At 48.8% G+C, this 10,082-nt stretch overlaps 46 non-coding genes across 46 annotated transcripts; 39 read left to right on the forward strand and 7 right to left on the reverse strand.

The window, feature by feature from the left end:
- The first annotated feature begins 198 nt into the window (after positions 1 to 198).
- On the forward strand, positions 199 to 280 carry Trnas-aga (transfer RNA serine (anticodon AGA)). The gene has a single exon. It is a non-coding gene; the product is annotated as a tRNA-Ser (tRNA).
- Positions 281 to 377: 97 nt separating this feature from the next.
- Trnae-uuc (transfer RNA glutamic acid (anticodon UUC)) lies at positions 378 to 449 on the forward strand. Its single transcript has one exon. It is a non-coding gene; the product is annotated as a tRNA-Glu (tRNA).
- A 222-nt stretch (positions 450 to 671) lies between these two features.
- Trnas-uga (transfer RNA serine (anticodon UGA)) lies at positions 672 to 753 on the forward strand. Its single transcript has one exon. It is a non-coding gene; the product is annotated as a tRNA-Ser (tRNA).
- An 80-nt stretch (positions 754 to 833) lies between these two features.
- Positions 834 to 906, forward strand: Trnaf-gaa (transfer RNA phenylalanine (anticodon GAA)). Its single transcript has one exon. It is a non-coding gene; the product is annotated as a tRNA-Phe (tRNA).
- A 137-nt stretch (positions 907 to 1,043) lies between these two features.
- On the reverse strand, positions 1,044 to 1,114 carry Trnag-gcc (transfer RNA glycine (anticodon GCC)). The gene has a single exon. It is a non-coding gene; the product is annotated as a tRNA-Gly (tRNA).
- Positions 1,115 to 1,230: 116 nt separating this feature from the next.
- On the forward strand, positions 1,231 to 1,303 carry Trnat-agu (transfer RNA threonine (anticodon AGU)). Its single transcript has one exon. It is a non-coding gene; the product is annotated as a tRNA-Thr (tRNA).
- A 58-nt stretch (positions 1,304 to 1,361) lies between these two features.
- Trnas-aga (transfer RNA serine (anticodon AGA)) lies at positions 1,362 to 1,443 on the forward strand. Its single transcript has one exon. It is a non-coding gene; the product is annotated as a tRNA-Ser (tRNA).
- Positions 1,444 to 1,540: 97 nt separating this feature from the next.
- Trnae-uuc (transfer RNA glutamic acid (anticodon UUC)) lies at positions 1,541 to 1,612 on the forward strand. Its single transcript has one exon. It is a non-coding gene; the product is annotated as a tRNA-Glu (tRNA).
- A 76-nt stretch (positions 1,613 to 1,688) lies between these two features.
- Trnac-gca (transfer RNA cysteine (anticodon GCA)) lies at positions 1,689 to 1,760 on the forward strand. Its single transcript has one exon. It is a non-coding gene; the product is annotated as a tRNA-Cys (tRNA).
- A 74-nt stretch (positions 1,761 to 1,834) lies between these two features.
- On the forward strand, positions 1,835 to 1,916 carry Trnas-uga (transfer RNA serine (anticodon UGA)). The gene has a single exon. It is a non-coding gene; the product is annotated as a tRNA-Ser (tRNA).
- An 80-nt stretch (positions 1,917 to 1,996) lies between these two features.
- On the forward strand, positions 1,997 to 2,069 carry Trnaf-gaa (transfer RNA phenylalanine (anticodon GAA)). Its single transcript has one exon. It is a non-coding gene; the product is annotated as a tRNA-Phe (tRNA).
- A 137-nt stretch (positions 2,070 to 2,206) lies between these two features.
- Trnag-gcc (transfer RNA glycine (anticodon GCC)) lies at positions 2,207 to 2,277 on the reverse strand. Its single transcript has one exon. It is a non-coding gene; the product is annotated as a tRNA-Gly (tRNA).
- Positions 2,278 to 2,524: 247 nt separating this feature from the next.
- Trnas-aga (transfer RNA serine (anticodon AGA)) lies at positions 2,525 to 2,606 on the forward strand. Its single transcript has one exon. It is a non-coding gene; the product is annotated as a tRNA-Ser (tRNA).
- A 97-nt stretch (positions 2,607 to 2,703) lies between these two features.
- On the forward strand, positions 2,704 to 2,775 carry Trnae-uuc (transfer RNA glutamic acid (anticodon UUC)). The gene has a single exon. It is a non-coding gene; the product is annotated as a tRNA-Glu (tRNA).
- A 222-nt stretch (positions 2,776 to 2,997) lies between these two features.
- On the forward strand, positions 2,998 to 3,079 carry Trnas-uga (transfer RNA serine (anticodon UGA)). Its single transcript has one exon. It is a non-coding gene; the product is annotated as a tRNA-Ser (tRNA).
- Positions 3,080 to 3,159: 80 nt separating this feature from the next.
- Trnaf-gaa (transfer RNA phenylalanine (anticodon GAA)) lies at positions 3,160 to 3,232 on the forward strand. Its single transcript has one exon. It is a non-coding gene; the product is annotated as a tRNA-Phe (tRNA).
- Positions 3,233 to 3,866: 634 nt separating this feature from the next.
- On the forward strand, positions 3,867 to 3,938 carry Trnae-uuc (transfer RNA glutamic acid (anticodon UUC)). The gene has a single exon. It is a non-coding gene; the product is annotated as a tRNA-Glu (tRNA).
- A 76-nt stretch (positions 3,939 to 4,014) lies between these two features.
- On the forward strand, positions 4,015 to 4,086 carry Trnac-gca (transfer RNA cysteine (anticodon GCA)). The gene has a single exon. It is a non-coding gene; the product is annotated as a tRNA-Cys (tRNA).
- A 74-nt stretch (positions 4,087 to 4,160) lies between these two features.
- Trnas-uga (transfer RNA serine (anticodon UGA)) lies at positions 4,161 to 4,242 on the forward strand. The gene has a single exon. It is a non-coding gene; the product is annotated as a tRNA-Ser (tRNA).
- An 80-nt stretch (positions 4,243 to 4,322) lies between these two features.
- On the forward strand, positions 4,323 to 4,395 carry Trnaf-gaa (transfer RNA phenylalanine (anticodon GAA)). The gene has a single exon. It is a non-coding gene; the product is annotated as a tRNA-Phe (tRNA).
- Positions 4,396 to 4,532: 137 nt separating this feature from the next.
- Trnag-gcc (transfer RNA glycine (anticodon GCC)) lies at positions 4,533 to 4,603 on the reverse strand. Its single transcript has one exon. It is a non-coding gene; the product is annotated as a tRNA-Gly (tRNA).
- Positions 4,604 to 4,719: 116 nt separating this feature from the next.
- Positions 4,720 to 4,792, forward strand: Trnat-agu (transfer RNA threonine (anticodon AGU)). The gene has a single exon. It is a non-coding gene; the product is annotated as a tRNA-Thr (tRNA).
- A 58-nt stretch (positions 4,793 to 4,850) lies between these two features.
- Positions 4,851 to 4,932, forward strand: Trnas-aga (transfer RNA serine (anticodon AGA)). Its single transcript has one exon. It is a non-coding gene; the product is annotated as a tRNA-Ser (tRNA).
- A 97-nt stretch (positions 4,933 to 5,029) lies between these two features.
- Trnae-uuc (transfer RNA glutamic acid (anticodon UUC)) lies at positions 5,030 to 5,101 on the forward strand. Its single transcript has one exon. It is a non-coding gene; the product is annotated as a tRNA-Glu (tRNA).
- Positions 5,102 to 5,177: 76 nt separating this feature from the next.
- On the forward strand, positions 5,178 to 5,249 carry Trnac-gca (transfer RNA cysteine (anticodon GCA)). Its single transcript has one exon. It is a non-coding gene; the product is annotated as a tRNA-Cys (tRNA).
- A 74-nt stretch (positions 5,250 to 5,323) lies between these two features.
- On the forward strand, positions 5,324 to 5,405 carry Trnas-uga (transfer RNA serine (anticodon UGA)). The gene has a single exon. It is a non-coding gene; the product is annotated as a tRNA-Ser (tRNA).
- An 80-nt stretch (positions 5,406 to 5,485) lies between these two features.
- On the forward strand, positions 5,486 to 5,558 carry Trnaf-gaa (transfer RNA phenylalanine (anticodon GAA)). The gene has a single exon. It is a non-coding gene; the product is annotated as a tRNA-Phe (tRNA).
- A 137-nt stretch (positions 5,559 to 5,695) lies between these two features.
- Positions 5,696 to 5,766, reverse strand: Trnag-gcc (transfer RNA glycine (anticodon GCC)). The gene has a single exon. It is a non-coding gene; the product is annotated as a tRNA-Gly (tRNA).
- Positions 5,767 to 5,882: 116 nt separating this feature from the next.
- Trnat-agu (transfer RNA threonine (anticodon AGU)) lies at positions 5,883 to 5,955 on the forward strand. The gene has a single exon. It is a non-coding gene; the product is annotated as a tRNA-Thr (tRNA).
- Positions 5,956 to 6,013: 58 nt separating this feature from the next.
- Positions 6,014 to 6,095, forward strand: Trnas-aga (transfer RNA serine (anticodon AGA)). Its single transcript has one exon. It is a non-coding gene; the product is annotated as a tRNA-Ser (tRNA).
- Positions 6,096 to 6,192: 97 nt separating this feature from the next.
- Positions 6,193 to 6,264, forward strand: Trnae-uuc (transfer RNA glutamic acid (anticodon UUC)). The gene has a single exon. It is a non-coding gene; the product is annotated as a tRNA-Glu (tRNA).
- Positions 6,265 to 6,340: 76 nt separating this feature from the next.
- Trnac-gca (transfer RNA cysteine (anticodon GCA)) lies at positions 6,341 to 6,412 on the forward strand. Its single transcript has one exon. It is a non-coding gene; the product is annotated as a tRNA-Cys (tRNA).
- Positions 6,413 to 6,486: 74 nt separating this feature from the next.
- Positions 6,487 to 6,568, forward strand: Trnas-uga (transfer RNA serine (anticodon UGA)). Its single transcript has one exon. It is a non-coding gene; the product is annotated as a tRNA-Ser (tRNA).
- An 80-nt stretch (positions 6,569 to 6,648) lies between these two features.
- Positions 6,649 to 6,721, forward strand: Trnaf-gaa (transfer RNA phenylalanine (anticodon GAA)). The gene has a single exon. It is a non-coding gene; the product is annotated as a tRNA-Phe (tRNA).
- A 137-nt stretch (positions 6,722 to 6,858) lies between these two features.
- Positions 6,859 to 6,929, reverse strand: Trnag-gcc (transfer RNA glycine (anticodon GCC)). Its single transcript has one exon. It is a non-coding gene; the product is annotated as a tRNA-Gly (tRNA).
- A 231-nt stretch (positions 6,930 to 7,160) lies between these two features.
- Trnas-aga (transfer RNA serine (anticodon AGA)) lies at positions 7,161 to 7,242 on the forward strand. Its single transcript has one exon. It is a non-coding gene; the product is annotated as a tRNA-Ser (tRNA).
- Positions 7,243 to 7,339: 97 nt separating this feature from the next.
- Trnae-uuc (transfer RNA glutamic acid (anticodon UUC)) lies at positions 7,340 to 7,411 on the forward strand. Its single transcript has one exon. It is a non-coding gene; the product is annotated as a tRNA-Glu (tRNA).
- A 385-nt stretch (positions 7,412 to 7,796) lies between these two features.
- Positions 7,797 to 7,869, forward strand: Trnaf-gaa (transfer RNA phenylalanine (anticodon GAA)). The gene has a single exon. It is a non-coding gene; the product is annotated as a tRNA-Phe (tRNA).
- Positions 7,870 to 8,006: 137 nt separating this feature from the next.
- Trnag-gcc (transfer RNA glycine (anticodon GCC)) lies at positions 8,007 to 8,077 on the reverse strand. Its single transcript has one exon. It is a non-coding gene; the product is annotated as a tRNA-Gly (tRNA).
- A 426-nt stretch (positions 8,078 to 8,503) lies between these two features.
- Positions 8,504 to 8,575, forward strand: Trnae-uuc (transfer RNA glutamic acid (anticodon UUC)). The gene has a single exon. It is a non-coding gene; the product is annotated as a tRNA-Glu (tRNA).
- A 76-nt stretch (positions 8,576 to 8,651) lies between these two features.
- Positions 8,652 to 8,723, forward strand: Trnac-gca (transfer RNA cysteine (anticodon GCA)). Its single transcript has one exon. It is a non-coding gene; the product is annotated as a tRNA-Cys (tRNA).
- Positions 8,724 to 9,169: 446 nt separating this feature from the next.
- On the reverse strand, positions 9,170 to 9,240 carry Trnag-gcc (transfer RNA glycine (anticodon GCC)). The gene has a single exon. It is a non-coding gene; the product is annotated as a tRNA-Gly (tRNA).
- Positions 9,241 to 9,356: 116 nt separating this feature from the next.
- On the forward strand, positions 9,357 to 9,429 carry Trnat-agu (transfer RNA threonine (anticodon AGU)). The gene has a single exon. It is a non-coding gene; the product is annotated as a tRNA-Thr (tRNA).
- A 58-nt stretch (positions 9,430 to 9,487) lies between these two features.
- Positions 9,488 to 9,569, forward strand: Trnas-aga (transfer RNA serine (anticodon AGA)). The gene has a single exon. It is a non-coding gene; the product is annotated as a tRNA-Ser (tRNA).
- A 245-nt stretch (positions 9,570 to 9,814) lies between these two features.
- On the forward strand, positions 9,815 to 9,886 carry Trnac-gca (transfer RNA cysteine (anticodon GCA)). Its single transcript has one exon. It is a non-coding gene; the product is annotated as a tRNA-Cys (tRNA).
- Positions 9,887 to 9,960: 74 nt separating this feature from the next.
- Trnas-uga (transfer RNA serine (anticodon UGA)) lies at positions 9,961 to 10,042 on the forward strand. Its single transcript has one exon. It is a non-coding gene; the product is annotated as a tRNA-Ser (tRNA).
- Positions 10,043 to 10,082: the final 40 nt, after the last annotated feature.

The following is a 10,082-nucleotide window of genomic DNA, read 5'->3' on the forward strand; positions in this document are numbered from 1 at the left end:
TGTGTTAGTAGCCTTAACGGCATTTCAGACGTGTGATATTGAGATTTTCAAAATCTCCCAACAGGCAGGCGCTGTGGCTTAGCGGTTAAAGCGCCTGTCTAGTAAACAGGAGATCCCCGGTTCAAATCCGGGCAATGCCTTTAGCAGTAATGTTGTGCTTTCTGGTCGGCCTTGTGGCAATGGCCAGCGGTTTGTCAGGCTGCGATGGCCGAGTGGTTAAGGCGTTTGACTAGAAATCAAATGGGATCTTCCCGCGTAGGTTCGAATCCTACTCGCAGCGGACGCAAAAAGGTGTTTTTGACACGAACAGAAAGACAGAGCTAGTTCAAATTGTCAGAAAAAGCATGACATCTAAATTACTTAGTGGTGCGAATGTGTCCCGCATGGTCTAGTGGTTAGGATTTCTGGTTTTCACCCAGGCGGCCCGGGTTCGATTCCCGGTGCGGGAAGTGTACATTTTTTAAGTTAAGTTGCTCTCTCACGCGTTGATGTTATATACCCTGTGCGTGGATTCCGTCCTTGGCTGGGGATATAGCTCAGTGGTAGAGCATTCGACTGCAGATCGAGAGGTCCCTGGTTCAAACCTGGGTGTCCCCTACTAGTTGGCTTTTTGTCCTCTTCGGCACCTGAGTGGTGAGCTGGTGAATTATTCTGGTTACCCAGCAATTTCTGCTGCGATGGCCGAGTGGTTAAGGCGTTAGACTTGAAATCTAATGGGATCTTCCCGCGTAGGTTCGAACCCTACTCGCAGCGAATCTACAAACATTCTTTTTGATCTGGTCAAGTGTCTATCACAACGTACAGACCTTTGCCATGTGATAGAATTGATCATGGCCGAGATAGCTCAGTTGGGAGAGCGTCAGACTGAAGATCTGAAGGTCCCTGGTTCAATCCCGGGTCTCGGCATTTTATCACTGCCCAGCAGGGCGGTTTGAGGTGGTGAATGCAAGCAGCCGTAGCACTTTTCTTCAGCTATGTTTTTTTATTTATTTTCCTTCCTTTCTTTTTTACGGAGGGTATTTTCAGGTGTGGGTAAAACACGATGCATTGGCGGGGAATCGAACCCCGGTCTCCCGCGTGGCAGGCGAGAATTCTACCACTGAACCACCAATGCGTTACTACTCATTTCCAAAATTTCCGAGTGACAGTGTATCACGTCCCGGTGTGTTAGTAGCCTTAACGGCATTTCAGACGTGTGATATTGAGATTTTCAAAATCTCCCAACAGGCAGGCGCTGTGGCTTAGCGGTTAAAGCGCCTGTCTAGTAAACAGGAGATCCCCGGTTCAAATCCGGGCAGTGCCTTTAGCAGTAATGTTGTGCTTTCTGGTCGGCCTTGTGGCAATGGCCAGCGGTTTGTCAGGCTGCGATGGCCGAGTGGTTAAGGCGTTTGACTAGAAATCAAATGGGATCTTCCCGCGTAGGTTCGAATCCTACTCGCAGCGGACGCAAAAAGGTGTTTTTGACACGAACAGAAAGACAGAGCTAGTTCAAATTGTCAGAAAAAGCATGACATCTAAATTACTTAGTGGTGCGAATGTGTCCCGCATGGTCTAGTGGTTAGGATTTCTGGTTTTCACCCAGGCGGCCCGGGTTCGATTCCCGGTGCGGGAAGTGTACATTTTTTAAGTTAAGTTGCTCCCTCACGCGTTGATGTTATATACCCTGTGCGTGGATTCCGTCCTTGGCTGGGGATATAGCTCAGTGGTAGAGCATTCGACTGCAGATCGAGAGGTCCCTGGTTCAAACCCGGGTGTCCCCTACTAGTTGGCTTTTTGTCCTCTTCGGCACCTGAGTGGTGAGCTGGTGAATTATTCTGGTTACCCAGCAATTTCTGCTGCGATGGCCGAGTGGTTAAGGCGTTAGACTTGAAATCTAATGGGATCTTCCCGCGTAGGTTCGAACCCTACTCGCAGCGAATCTACAAACATTCTTTTTGATCTGGTCAAGTGTCTATCACAACGTACAGACCTTTGCCATGTGATAGAATTGATCATGGCCGAGATAGCTCAGTTGGGAGAGCGTCAGACTGAAGATCTGAAGGTCCCTGGTTCAATCCCGGGTCTCGGCATTTTATCACTGCCCAGCAGGGCAGTTTGAGGTGGTGAATGCAAGCAGCCGTAGCACTTTTCTTCAGCTATGTTTTTTTATTTATTTTCCTTCCTTTCTTTTTTACGGAGGGTATTTTCAGGTGTAGGTAAAACACGATGCATTGGCGGGGAATCGAACCCCGGTCTCCCGCGTGGCAGGCGAGAATTCTACCACTGAACCACCAATGCGTTACTACTCATTTCCAAAATTTCCGAGTGACAGTGTATCACGTCCCGGTGTGTTAGTAGCCTTAACGGCATTTCAGACGTGTGATATTGAGATTTTCAAAATCTCCCAACAGGCAGGCGCTGTGGCTTAGCGGTTAAAGCGCCTGTCTAGTAAACAGGAGATCCCCGGTTCAAATCCGGGCAATGCCTTTAGCAGTAATGTTGTGCTTTCTGGTCGGCCTTGTGGCAATGGCCAGCGGTTTGTCAGGCTGCGATGGCCGAGTGGTTAAGGCGTTTGACTAGAAATCAAATGGGATCTTCCCGCGTAGGTTCGAATCCTACTCGCAGCGGACGCAAAAAGGTGTTTTTGACACGAACAGAAAGACAGAGCTAGTTCAAATTGTCAGAAAAAGCATGACATCTAAATTACTTAGTGGTGCGAATGTGTCCCGCATGGTCTAGTGGTTAGGATTTCTGGTTTTCACCCAGGCGGCCCGGGTTCGATTCCCGGTGCGGGAAGTGTACATTTTTTAAGTTAAGCTGCTCTCTCACGCGTTGATGTTATATACCCTGTGCGTGGATTCCGTCCTTGGCTGGGGATATAGCTCAGTGGTAGAGCATTCGACTGCAGATCGAGAGGTCCCTGGTTCAAACCTGGGTGTCCCCTACTAGTTGGCTTTTTGTCCTCTTCGGCACCTGAGTGGTGAGCTGGTGAATTATTCTGGTTACCCAGCAATTTCTGCTGCGATGGCCGAGTGGTTAAGGCGTTAGACTTGAAATCTAATGGGATCTTCCCGCGTAGGTTCGAACCCTACTCGCAGCGAATCTACAAACATTCTTTTTGATCTGGTCAAGTGTCTATCACAACGTACAGACCTTTGCCATGTGATAGAATTGATCATGGCCGAGATAGCTCAGTTGGGAGAGCGTCAGACTGAAGATCTGAAGGTCCCTGGTTCAATCCCGGGTCTCGGCATTTTATCACTGCCCAGCAGGGCGGTTTGAGGTGGTGAATGCAAGCAGCCGTAGCACTTTTCTTCAGCTATGTTTTTTTATTTATTTTCCTTCCTTTCTTTTTTACGGAGGGTATTTTCAGGTGTGGGTAAAACACGATGCATTGGCGGGGAATCGAACCCCGGTCTCCCGCGTGGCAGGCGAGAATGCTACCACTGAACCACCAATGCGTTACTACTCATTTCCAAAATTTCCGAGTGACAGTGTATCACGTCCCGGTGTGTTAGTAGCCTTAACGGCATTTCAGACGTGTGATATTGAGATTTTCAAAATCTCCCAACAGGCAGGCGCTGTGGCTTAGCGGTTAAAGCGCCTGTCTAGTAAACAGGAGATCCCCGGTTCAAATCAGGGCAGTGCCTTTAGCAGTAATGTTGTGCTTTCTGGTCGGCCTTGTGGCAATGGCCAGCGGTTTGTCCGGCTGCGATGGCCGAGTGGTTAAGGCGTTTGACTAGAATTCAAATGGGATCTTCCCGCGTAGGTTCGAATCCTACTCGCAGCGGACGCAAAAAGGTGTTTTTGACACGAACAGAAAGACAGAGCTAGTTCAAATTGTCAGAAAAAGCATGACATCTAAATTACTTAGTGGTGCGAATGTGTCCCGCATGGTCTAGTGGTTAGGATTTCTGGTTTTCACCCAGGCGGCCCGGGTTCGATTCCCGGTGCGGGAAGTGTACATTTTTTAAGTTAAGTTGCTCTCTCACGCGTTGATGTTATATACCCTGTGCGTGGATTCCGTCCTTGGCTGGGGATATAGCTCAGTGGTAGAGCATTCGACTGCAGATCGAGAGGTCCCTGGTTCAAACCCGGGTGTCCCCTACTAGTTGGCTTTTTGTCCTCTTCGGCACCTGAGTGGTGAGCTGGTGAATTATTCTGGTTACCCAGCAATTTCTGCTGCGATGGCCGAGTGGTTAAGGCGTTAGACTTGAAATCTAATGGGATCTTCCCGCGTAGGTTCGAACCCTACTCGCAGCGAATCTACAAACATTCTTTTTGATCTGGTCAAGTGTCTATCACAACGTACAGACCTTTGCCATGTGATAGAATTGATCATGGCCGAGATAGCTCAGTTGGGAGAGCGTCAGACTGAAGATCTGAAGGTCCCTGGTTCAATCCCGGGTCTCGGCATTTTATCACTGCCCAGCAGGGCGGTTTGAGGTGGTGAATGCAAGCAGCCGTAGCACTTTTCTTCAGCTATGTTTTTTTATTTATTTTCCTTCCTTTCTTTTTTACGGAGGGTATTTTCAGGTGTGGGTAAAACACGATGCATTGGCGGGGAATCGAACCCCGGTCTCCCGCGTGGCAGGCGAGAATTCTACCACTGAACCACCAATGCGTTACTACACATTTCCAAAATTTCCGAGTGACAGTGTATCACGTCCCGGTGTGTTAGTAGCCTTAACGGCATTTCAGACGTGTGATATTGAGATTTTCAAAATCTCCCAACAGGCAGGCGCTGTGGCTTAGCGGTTAAAGCGCCTGTCTAGTAAACAGGAGATCCCCGGTTCAAATCCGGGCAGTGCCTTTAGCAGTAATGTTGTGCTTTCTGGTCGGCCTTGTGGCAATGGCCAGCGGTTTGTCAGGCTGCGATGGCCGAGTGGTTAAGGCGTTTGACTAGAAATCAAATGGGATCTTCCCGCGTAGGTTCGAATCCTACTCGCAGCGGACGCAAAAAGGTGTTTTTGACACGAACAGAAAGACAGAGCTAGTTCAAATTGTCAGAAAAAGCATGACATCTAAATTACTTAGTGGTGCGAATGTGTCCCGCATGGTCTAGTGGTTAGGATTTCTGGTTTTCACCCAGGCGGCCCGGGTTCGATTCCCGGTGCGGGAAGTGTACATTTTTTAAGTTAAGTTGCTCTCTCACGCGTTGATGTTATATACCCTGTGCGTGGATTCCGTCCTTGGCTGGGGATATAGCTCAGTGGTAGAGCATTCGACTGCAGATCGAAAGGTCCCTGGTTCAAACCCGGGTGTCCCCTACTAGTTGGCTTTTTGTCCTCTTCGGCACCTGAGTGGTGAGCTGGTGAATTATTCTGGTTACCCAGCAATTTCTGCTGCGATGGCCGAGTGGTTAAGGCGTTAGACTTGAAATCTAATGGGATCTTCCCGCGTAGGTTCGAACCCTACTCGCAGCGAATCTACAAACATTCTTTTTGATCTGGTCAAGTGTCTATCACAACGTACAGACCTTTGCCATGTGATAGAATTGATCATGGCCGAGATAGCTCAGTTGGGAGAGCGTCAGACTGAAGATCTGAAGGTCCCTGGTTCAATCCCGGGTCTCGGCATTTTATCACTGCCCAGCAGGGCGGTTTGAGGTGGTGAATGCAAGCAGCCGTAGCACTTTTCTTCAGCTATGTTTTTTTATTTATTTTCCTTCCTTTCTTTTTTACGGAGGGTATTTTCAGGTGTAGGTAAAACACGATGCATTGGCGGGGAATCGAACCCCGGTCTCCCGCGTGGCAGGCGAGAATTCTACCACTGAACCACCAATGCGTTACTACTCATTTCCAAAATTTCCGAGTGACAGTGTATCACGTCCCGGTGTGTTAGTAGCCTTAACAGCATTTCAGACGTGTGATATTGAGATTTTCAAAATCTCCCAACAGGCAGGCGCTGTGGCTTAGCGGTTAAAGCGCCTGTCTAGTAAACAGGAGATCCCCGGTTCAAATCCGGGCAGTGCCTTTAGCAGTAATGTTGTGCTTTCTGGTCGGCCTTGTGGCAATGGCCAGCGGTTTGTCAGGCTGCGATGGCCGAGTGGTTAAGGCGTTTGACTAGAAATCAAATGGGATCTTCCCGCGTAGGTTCGAATCCTACTCGCAGCGGACGCAAAAAGGTGTTTTTGACACGAACAGAAAGACAGAGCTAGTTCAAATTGTCAGAAAAAGCATGACATCTAAATTACTTAGTGGTGCGAATGTGTCCCGCATGGTCTAGTGGTTAGGATTTCTGGTTTTCACCCAGGCGGCCCGGGTTCGATTCCCGGTGCGGGAAGTGTACATTTTTTAAGTTAATTTGCTCTCTCACGCGTTGATGTTATATACCCTGTGCGTGGATTCCGTCCTTGGCTGGGGATATAGCTCAGTGGTAGAGCATTCGACTGCAGATCGAGAGGTCCCTGGTTCAAACCCGGGTGTCCCCTACTAGTTGGCTTTTTGTCCTCTTCGGCACCTGAGTGGTGAGCTGGTGAATTATTCTGGTTACCCAGCAATTTCTGCTGCGATGGCCGAGTGGTTAAGGCGTTAGACTTGAAATCTAATGGGATCTTCCCGCGTAGGTTCGAACCCTACTCGCAGCGAATCTACAAACATTCTTTTTGATCTGGTCAAGTGTCTATCACAACGTACAGACCTTTGCCATGTGATAGAATTGATCATGGCCGAGATAGCTCAGTTGGGAGAGCGTCAGACTGAAGATCTGAAGGTCCCTGGTTCAATCCCGGGTCTCGGCATTTTATCACTGCCCAGCAGGGCGGTTTGAGGTGGTGAATGCAAGCAGCCGTAGCACTTTTCTTCAGCTATGTTTTTTTATTTATTTTCCTTCCTTTCTTTTTTACGGAGGGTATTTTCAGGTGTAGGTAAAACACGATGCATTGGCGGGGAATCGAACCCCGGTCTCCCGCGTGGCAGGCGAGAATTCTACCACTGAACCACCAATGCGTTACTACTCATTTCCAAAATTTCCGAGTGACAGTGTATCACGTCCCGGTGTGTTAGTAGCCTTAACGGCATTTCAGACGTGTGATATTGAGATTTTCAAAATCTCCCAACAGGCAGGCGCTGTGGCTTAGCGGTTAAAGCGACTGTCTAGTAAACAGGAGATCCCCGGTTCAAATCCGGGCAGTGCCTTTAGCAGTAATGTTGTGCTTTCTGGTCGGCCTTGTGGCAATGGCTGCGATGGCCGAGTGGTTAAGGCGTTTGACTAGAAATCAAATGGGATCTTCCCGCGTAGGTTCGAATCCTACTCGCAGCGGACGCAAAAAGGTGTTTTTGACACGAACAGAAAGATAGAGCTAGTTCAAATTGTCAGAAAAAGCATGACATCTAAATTACTTAGTGGTGCGAATGTGTCCCGCATGGTCTAGTGGTTAGGATTTCTGGTTTTCACCCAGGCGGCCCGGGTTCGATTCCCGGTGCGGGAAGTGTACATTTTTTAAGTTAAGTTGCTCTCTCACGCGTTGATGTTATATACCCTGTGCGTGGATTCCGTCCTTGGCTGGGGATATAGCTCAGTGGTAGAGCATTCGACTGCAGATCGAGAGGTCCCTGGTTTAAACCCGGGTGTCCCCTACTAGTTGGCTTTTTGTCCTCTTCGGCACCTGAGTGGTGAGCTGGTGAATTATTCTGGTTACCCAGCAGTTTCTCCTGCGATGGCCGAGTGGTTAAGGCGTTAGACTTGAAATCTAATGGGATCTTCCCGCGTAGGTTCGAACCCTACTCGCAGCGAATCTACAAGAAATTCTTTTTGATCTGGTCAAGTGTCTATCACAACGTACAGACCTTTGCCATGTGATAGAATTGATCATGGCCGAGATAGCTCAGTTGGGAGAGCGTCAGACTGAAGATCTGAAGGTCCCTGGTTCAATCCCGGGTCTCGGCATTTTATCACTGCCCAGCAGGGCGGTTTGAGGTGGTGAATGCAAGCAGCCGTAGCACTTTTCTTCAGCTATGTTTTTTTATTTATTTTCCTTCCTTTCTTTTTTACGGAGGGTATTTTCAGGTGTAGGTAAAACACGATGCATTGGCGGGGAATCGAACCCCGGTCTCCCGCGTGGCAGGCGAGAATTCTACCACTGAACCACCAATGCGTTACTACTCATTTCCAAAATTTCCGAGTGACAGTGTATCACGTCCCGGTGTGTTAGTAGCCTTAACGGCATTTCAGACGTGTGATATTGAGATTTTCAAAATCTCCCAACAGGCAGGCGCTGTGGCTTAGCGGTTAAAGCGCCTGTCTAGTAAACAGGAGATCCCCGGTTCAAATCCGTGCAGTGCCTTTAGCAGTAATGTTGTGCTTTCTGGTCGGCCTTGTGGCAATGGCCAGCGGTTTGTCAGGCTGCGATGGCCGAGTGGTTAAGGCGTTTGACTAGAAATCAAATGGGATCTTCCCGCGTAGGTTCCAATCCTACTCGCAGCGGACGCAAAAAGGTGTTTTTGACACGAACAGAAAGACAGAGCTAGTTCAAATTGTCAGAAAAAGCATGACATCTAAATTACTTAGAGGTGCGAATGTGTCCCGCATGGTCTAGTGGTTAGGATTTCTGGTTTTCACCCAGGCGGCCCGGGTTCGATTCCCGGTGCGGGAAGTGTACATTTTTTAAGTTAAGTTGCTCTCTCACGCGTTGATGTTATATACCCTGTGCGTGGATTCCGTCCTTGGCTGGGGATATAGCTCAGTGGTAGAGCATTCGACTGCAGATCGAGAGGTCCCTGGTTCAAACCCGGGTGTCCCCTACTAGTTGGCTTTTTGTCCTCTTCGGCACCTGAGTGGTGAGCTGGTGAATTATTCTGGTTACCCAGCAATTTCTGCTGCGATGGCCGAGTGGTTAAGGCGTTAGACTTGAAATCTAATGGGATCTTCCCGCGTAGGTTCGAACCCTACTCGCAGAGAATCTACAAACATTCTTTTTGATCTGGTCAAGTGTCTATCACAACGTACAGACCTTTGCCATGTGATAGAATTGATCATGGCCGAGATAGCTCAGTTGGGAGAGCGTCAGACTGAAGATCTGAAGGTCCTTGGTTCAATCCCGGGTCTCGGCATTTTATCACTGCCCAGCAGGGCGGTTTGAGGTGGTGAATGCAAGCAGCCGTAGCACTTTTCTTCAGCTATGTTTTTTTATTTATTTTCCTTCCTTTCTTTTTTACGGAGGGTATTTTCAGGTGTAGGTAAAACACGATGCATTGGCGGGGAATCGAACCCCGGTCTCCCGCGTGGCAGGCGAGAATTCTACCACTGAACCACCAATGCGTTACTACTCATTTCCAAAATTTCCGAGTGACAGTGTATCACGTCCCGGTGTGTTAGTAGCCTTAACGGCATTTCAGACGTGTGATATTGAGATTTTCAAAATCTCCCAACAGGCAGGCGCTGTGGCTTAGCGGTTAAAGCGCCTGTCTAGTAAACAGGAGATCCCCGGTTCAAATCCGGGCAGTGCCTTTAGCAGTAATGTTGTGCTTTCTGGTCGGCCTTGTGGCAATGGCCAGCGGTTTGTCAGGCTGCGATGGCCGAGTGGTTAAGGCGTTTGACTAGAAATCAAATGGGATCTTCCCGCGTAGGTTCGAATCCTACTCGCAGCGGACGCAAAAAGGTGTTTTTGACACGAACAGAAAGACAGAGCTAGTTCAAATTGTCAGAAAAAGCATGACATCTAAATTACTTAGTGGTGCGAATGTGTCCCGCATGGTCTAGTGGTTAGGATTTCTGGTTTTCACCTAGGCGGCCCGGGTTCGATTCCCGGTGCGGGAAGTGTACATTTTTTAAGTTAAGTTGCTCTCTCACGCGTTGATGTTATATACCCTGTGCGTGGATTCCGTCCTTGGCTGGGGATATAGCTCAGTGGTAGAGCATTCGACTGCAGATCGAGAGGTCCCTGGTTCAAACCCGGGTGTCCCCTACTAGTTGGCTTTTTGTCCTCTTCGGCACCTGAGTGGTGAGCTGGTGAATTATTCTGGTTACCCAGCAATTTCTGCTGCGATGGCCGAGTGGTTAAGGCGTTAGACTTGAAATCTAATGGGATCTTCCCGCGTAGGTTCGAACCCTACTCGCAGCGAATCTACAAACATTCTTTTTGATCTGGTCAAGTGTCTATC

Source organism: Hydractinia symbiolongicarpus, chromosome 2, assembly GCF_029227915.1.
Source record: "Hydractinia symbiolongicarpus strain clone_291-10 chromosome 2, HSymV2.1, whole genome shotgun sequence".
Taxonomy (NCBI): domain Eukaryota; kingdom Metazoa; phylum Cnidaria; class Hydrozoa; order Anthoathecata; family Hydractiniidae; genus Hydractinia; species Hydractinia symbiolongicarpus.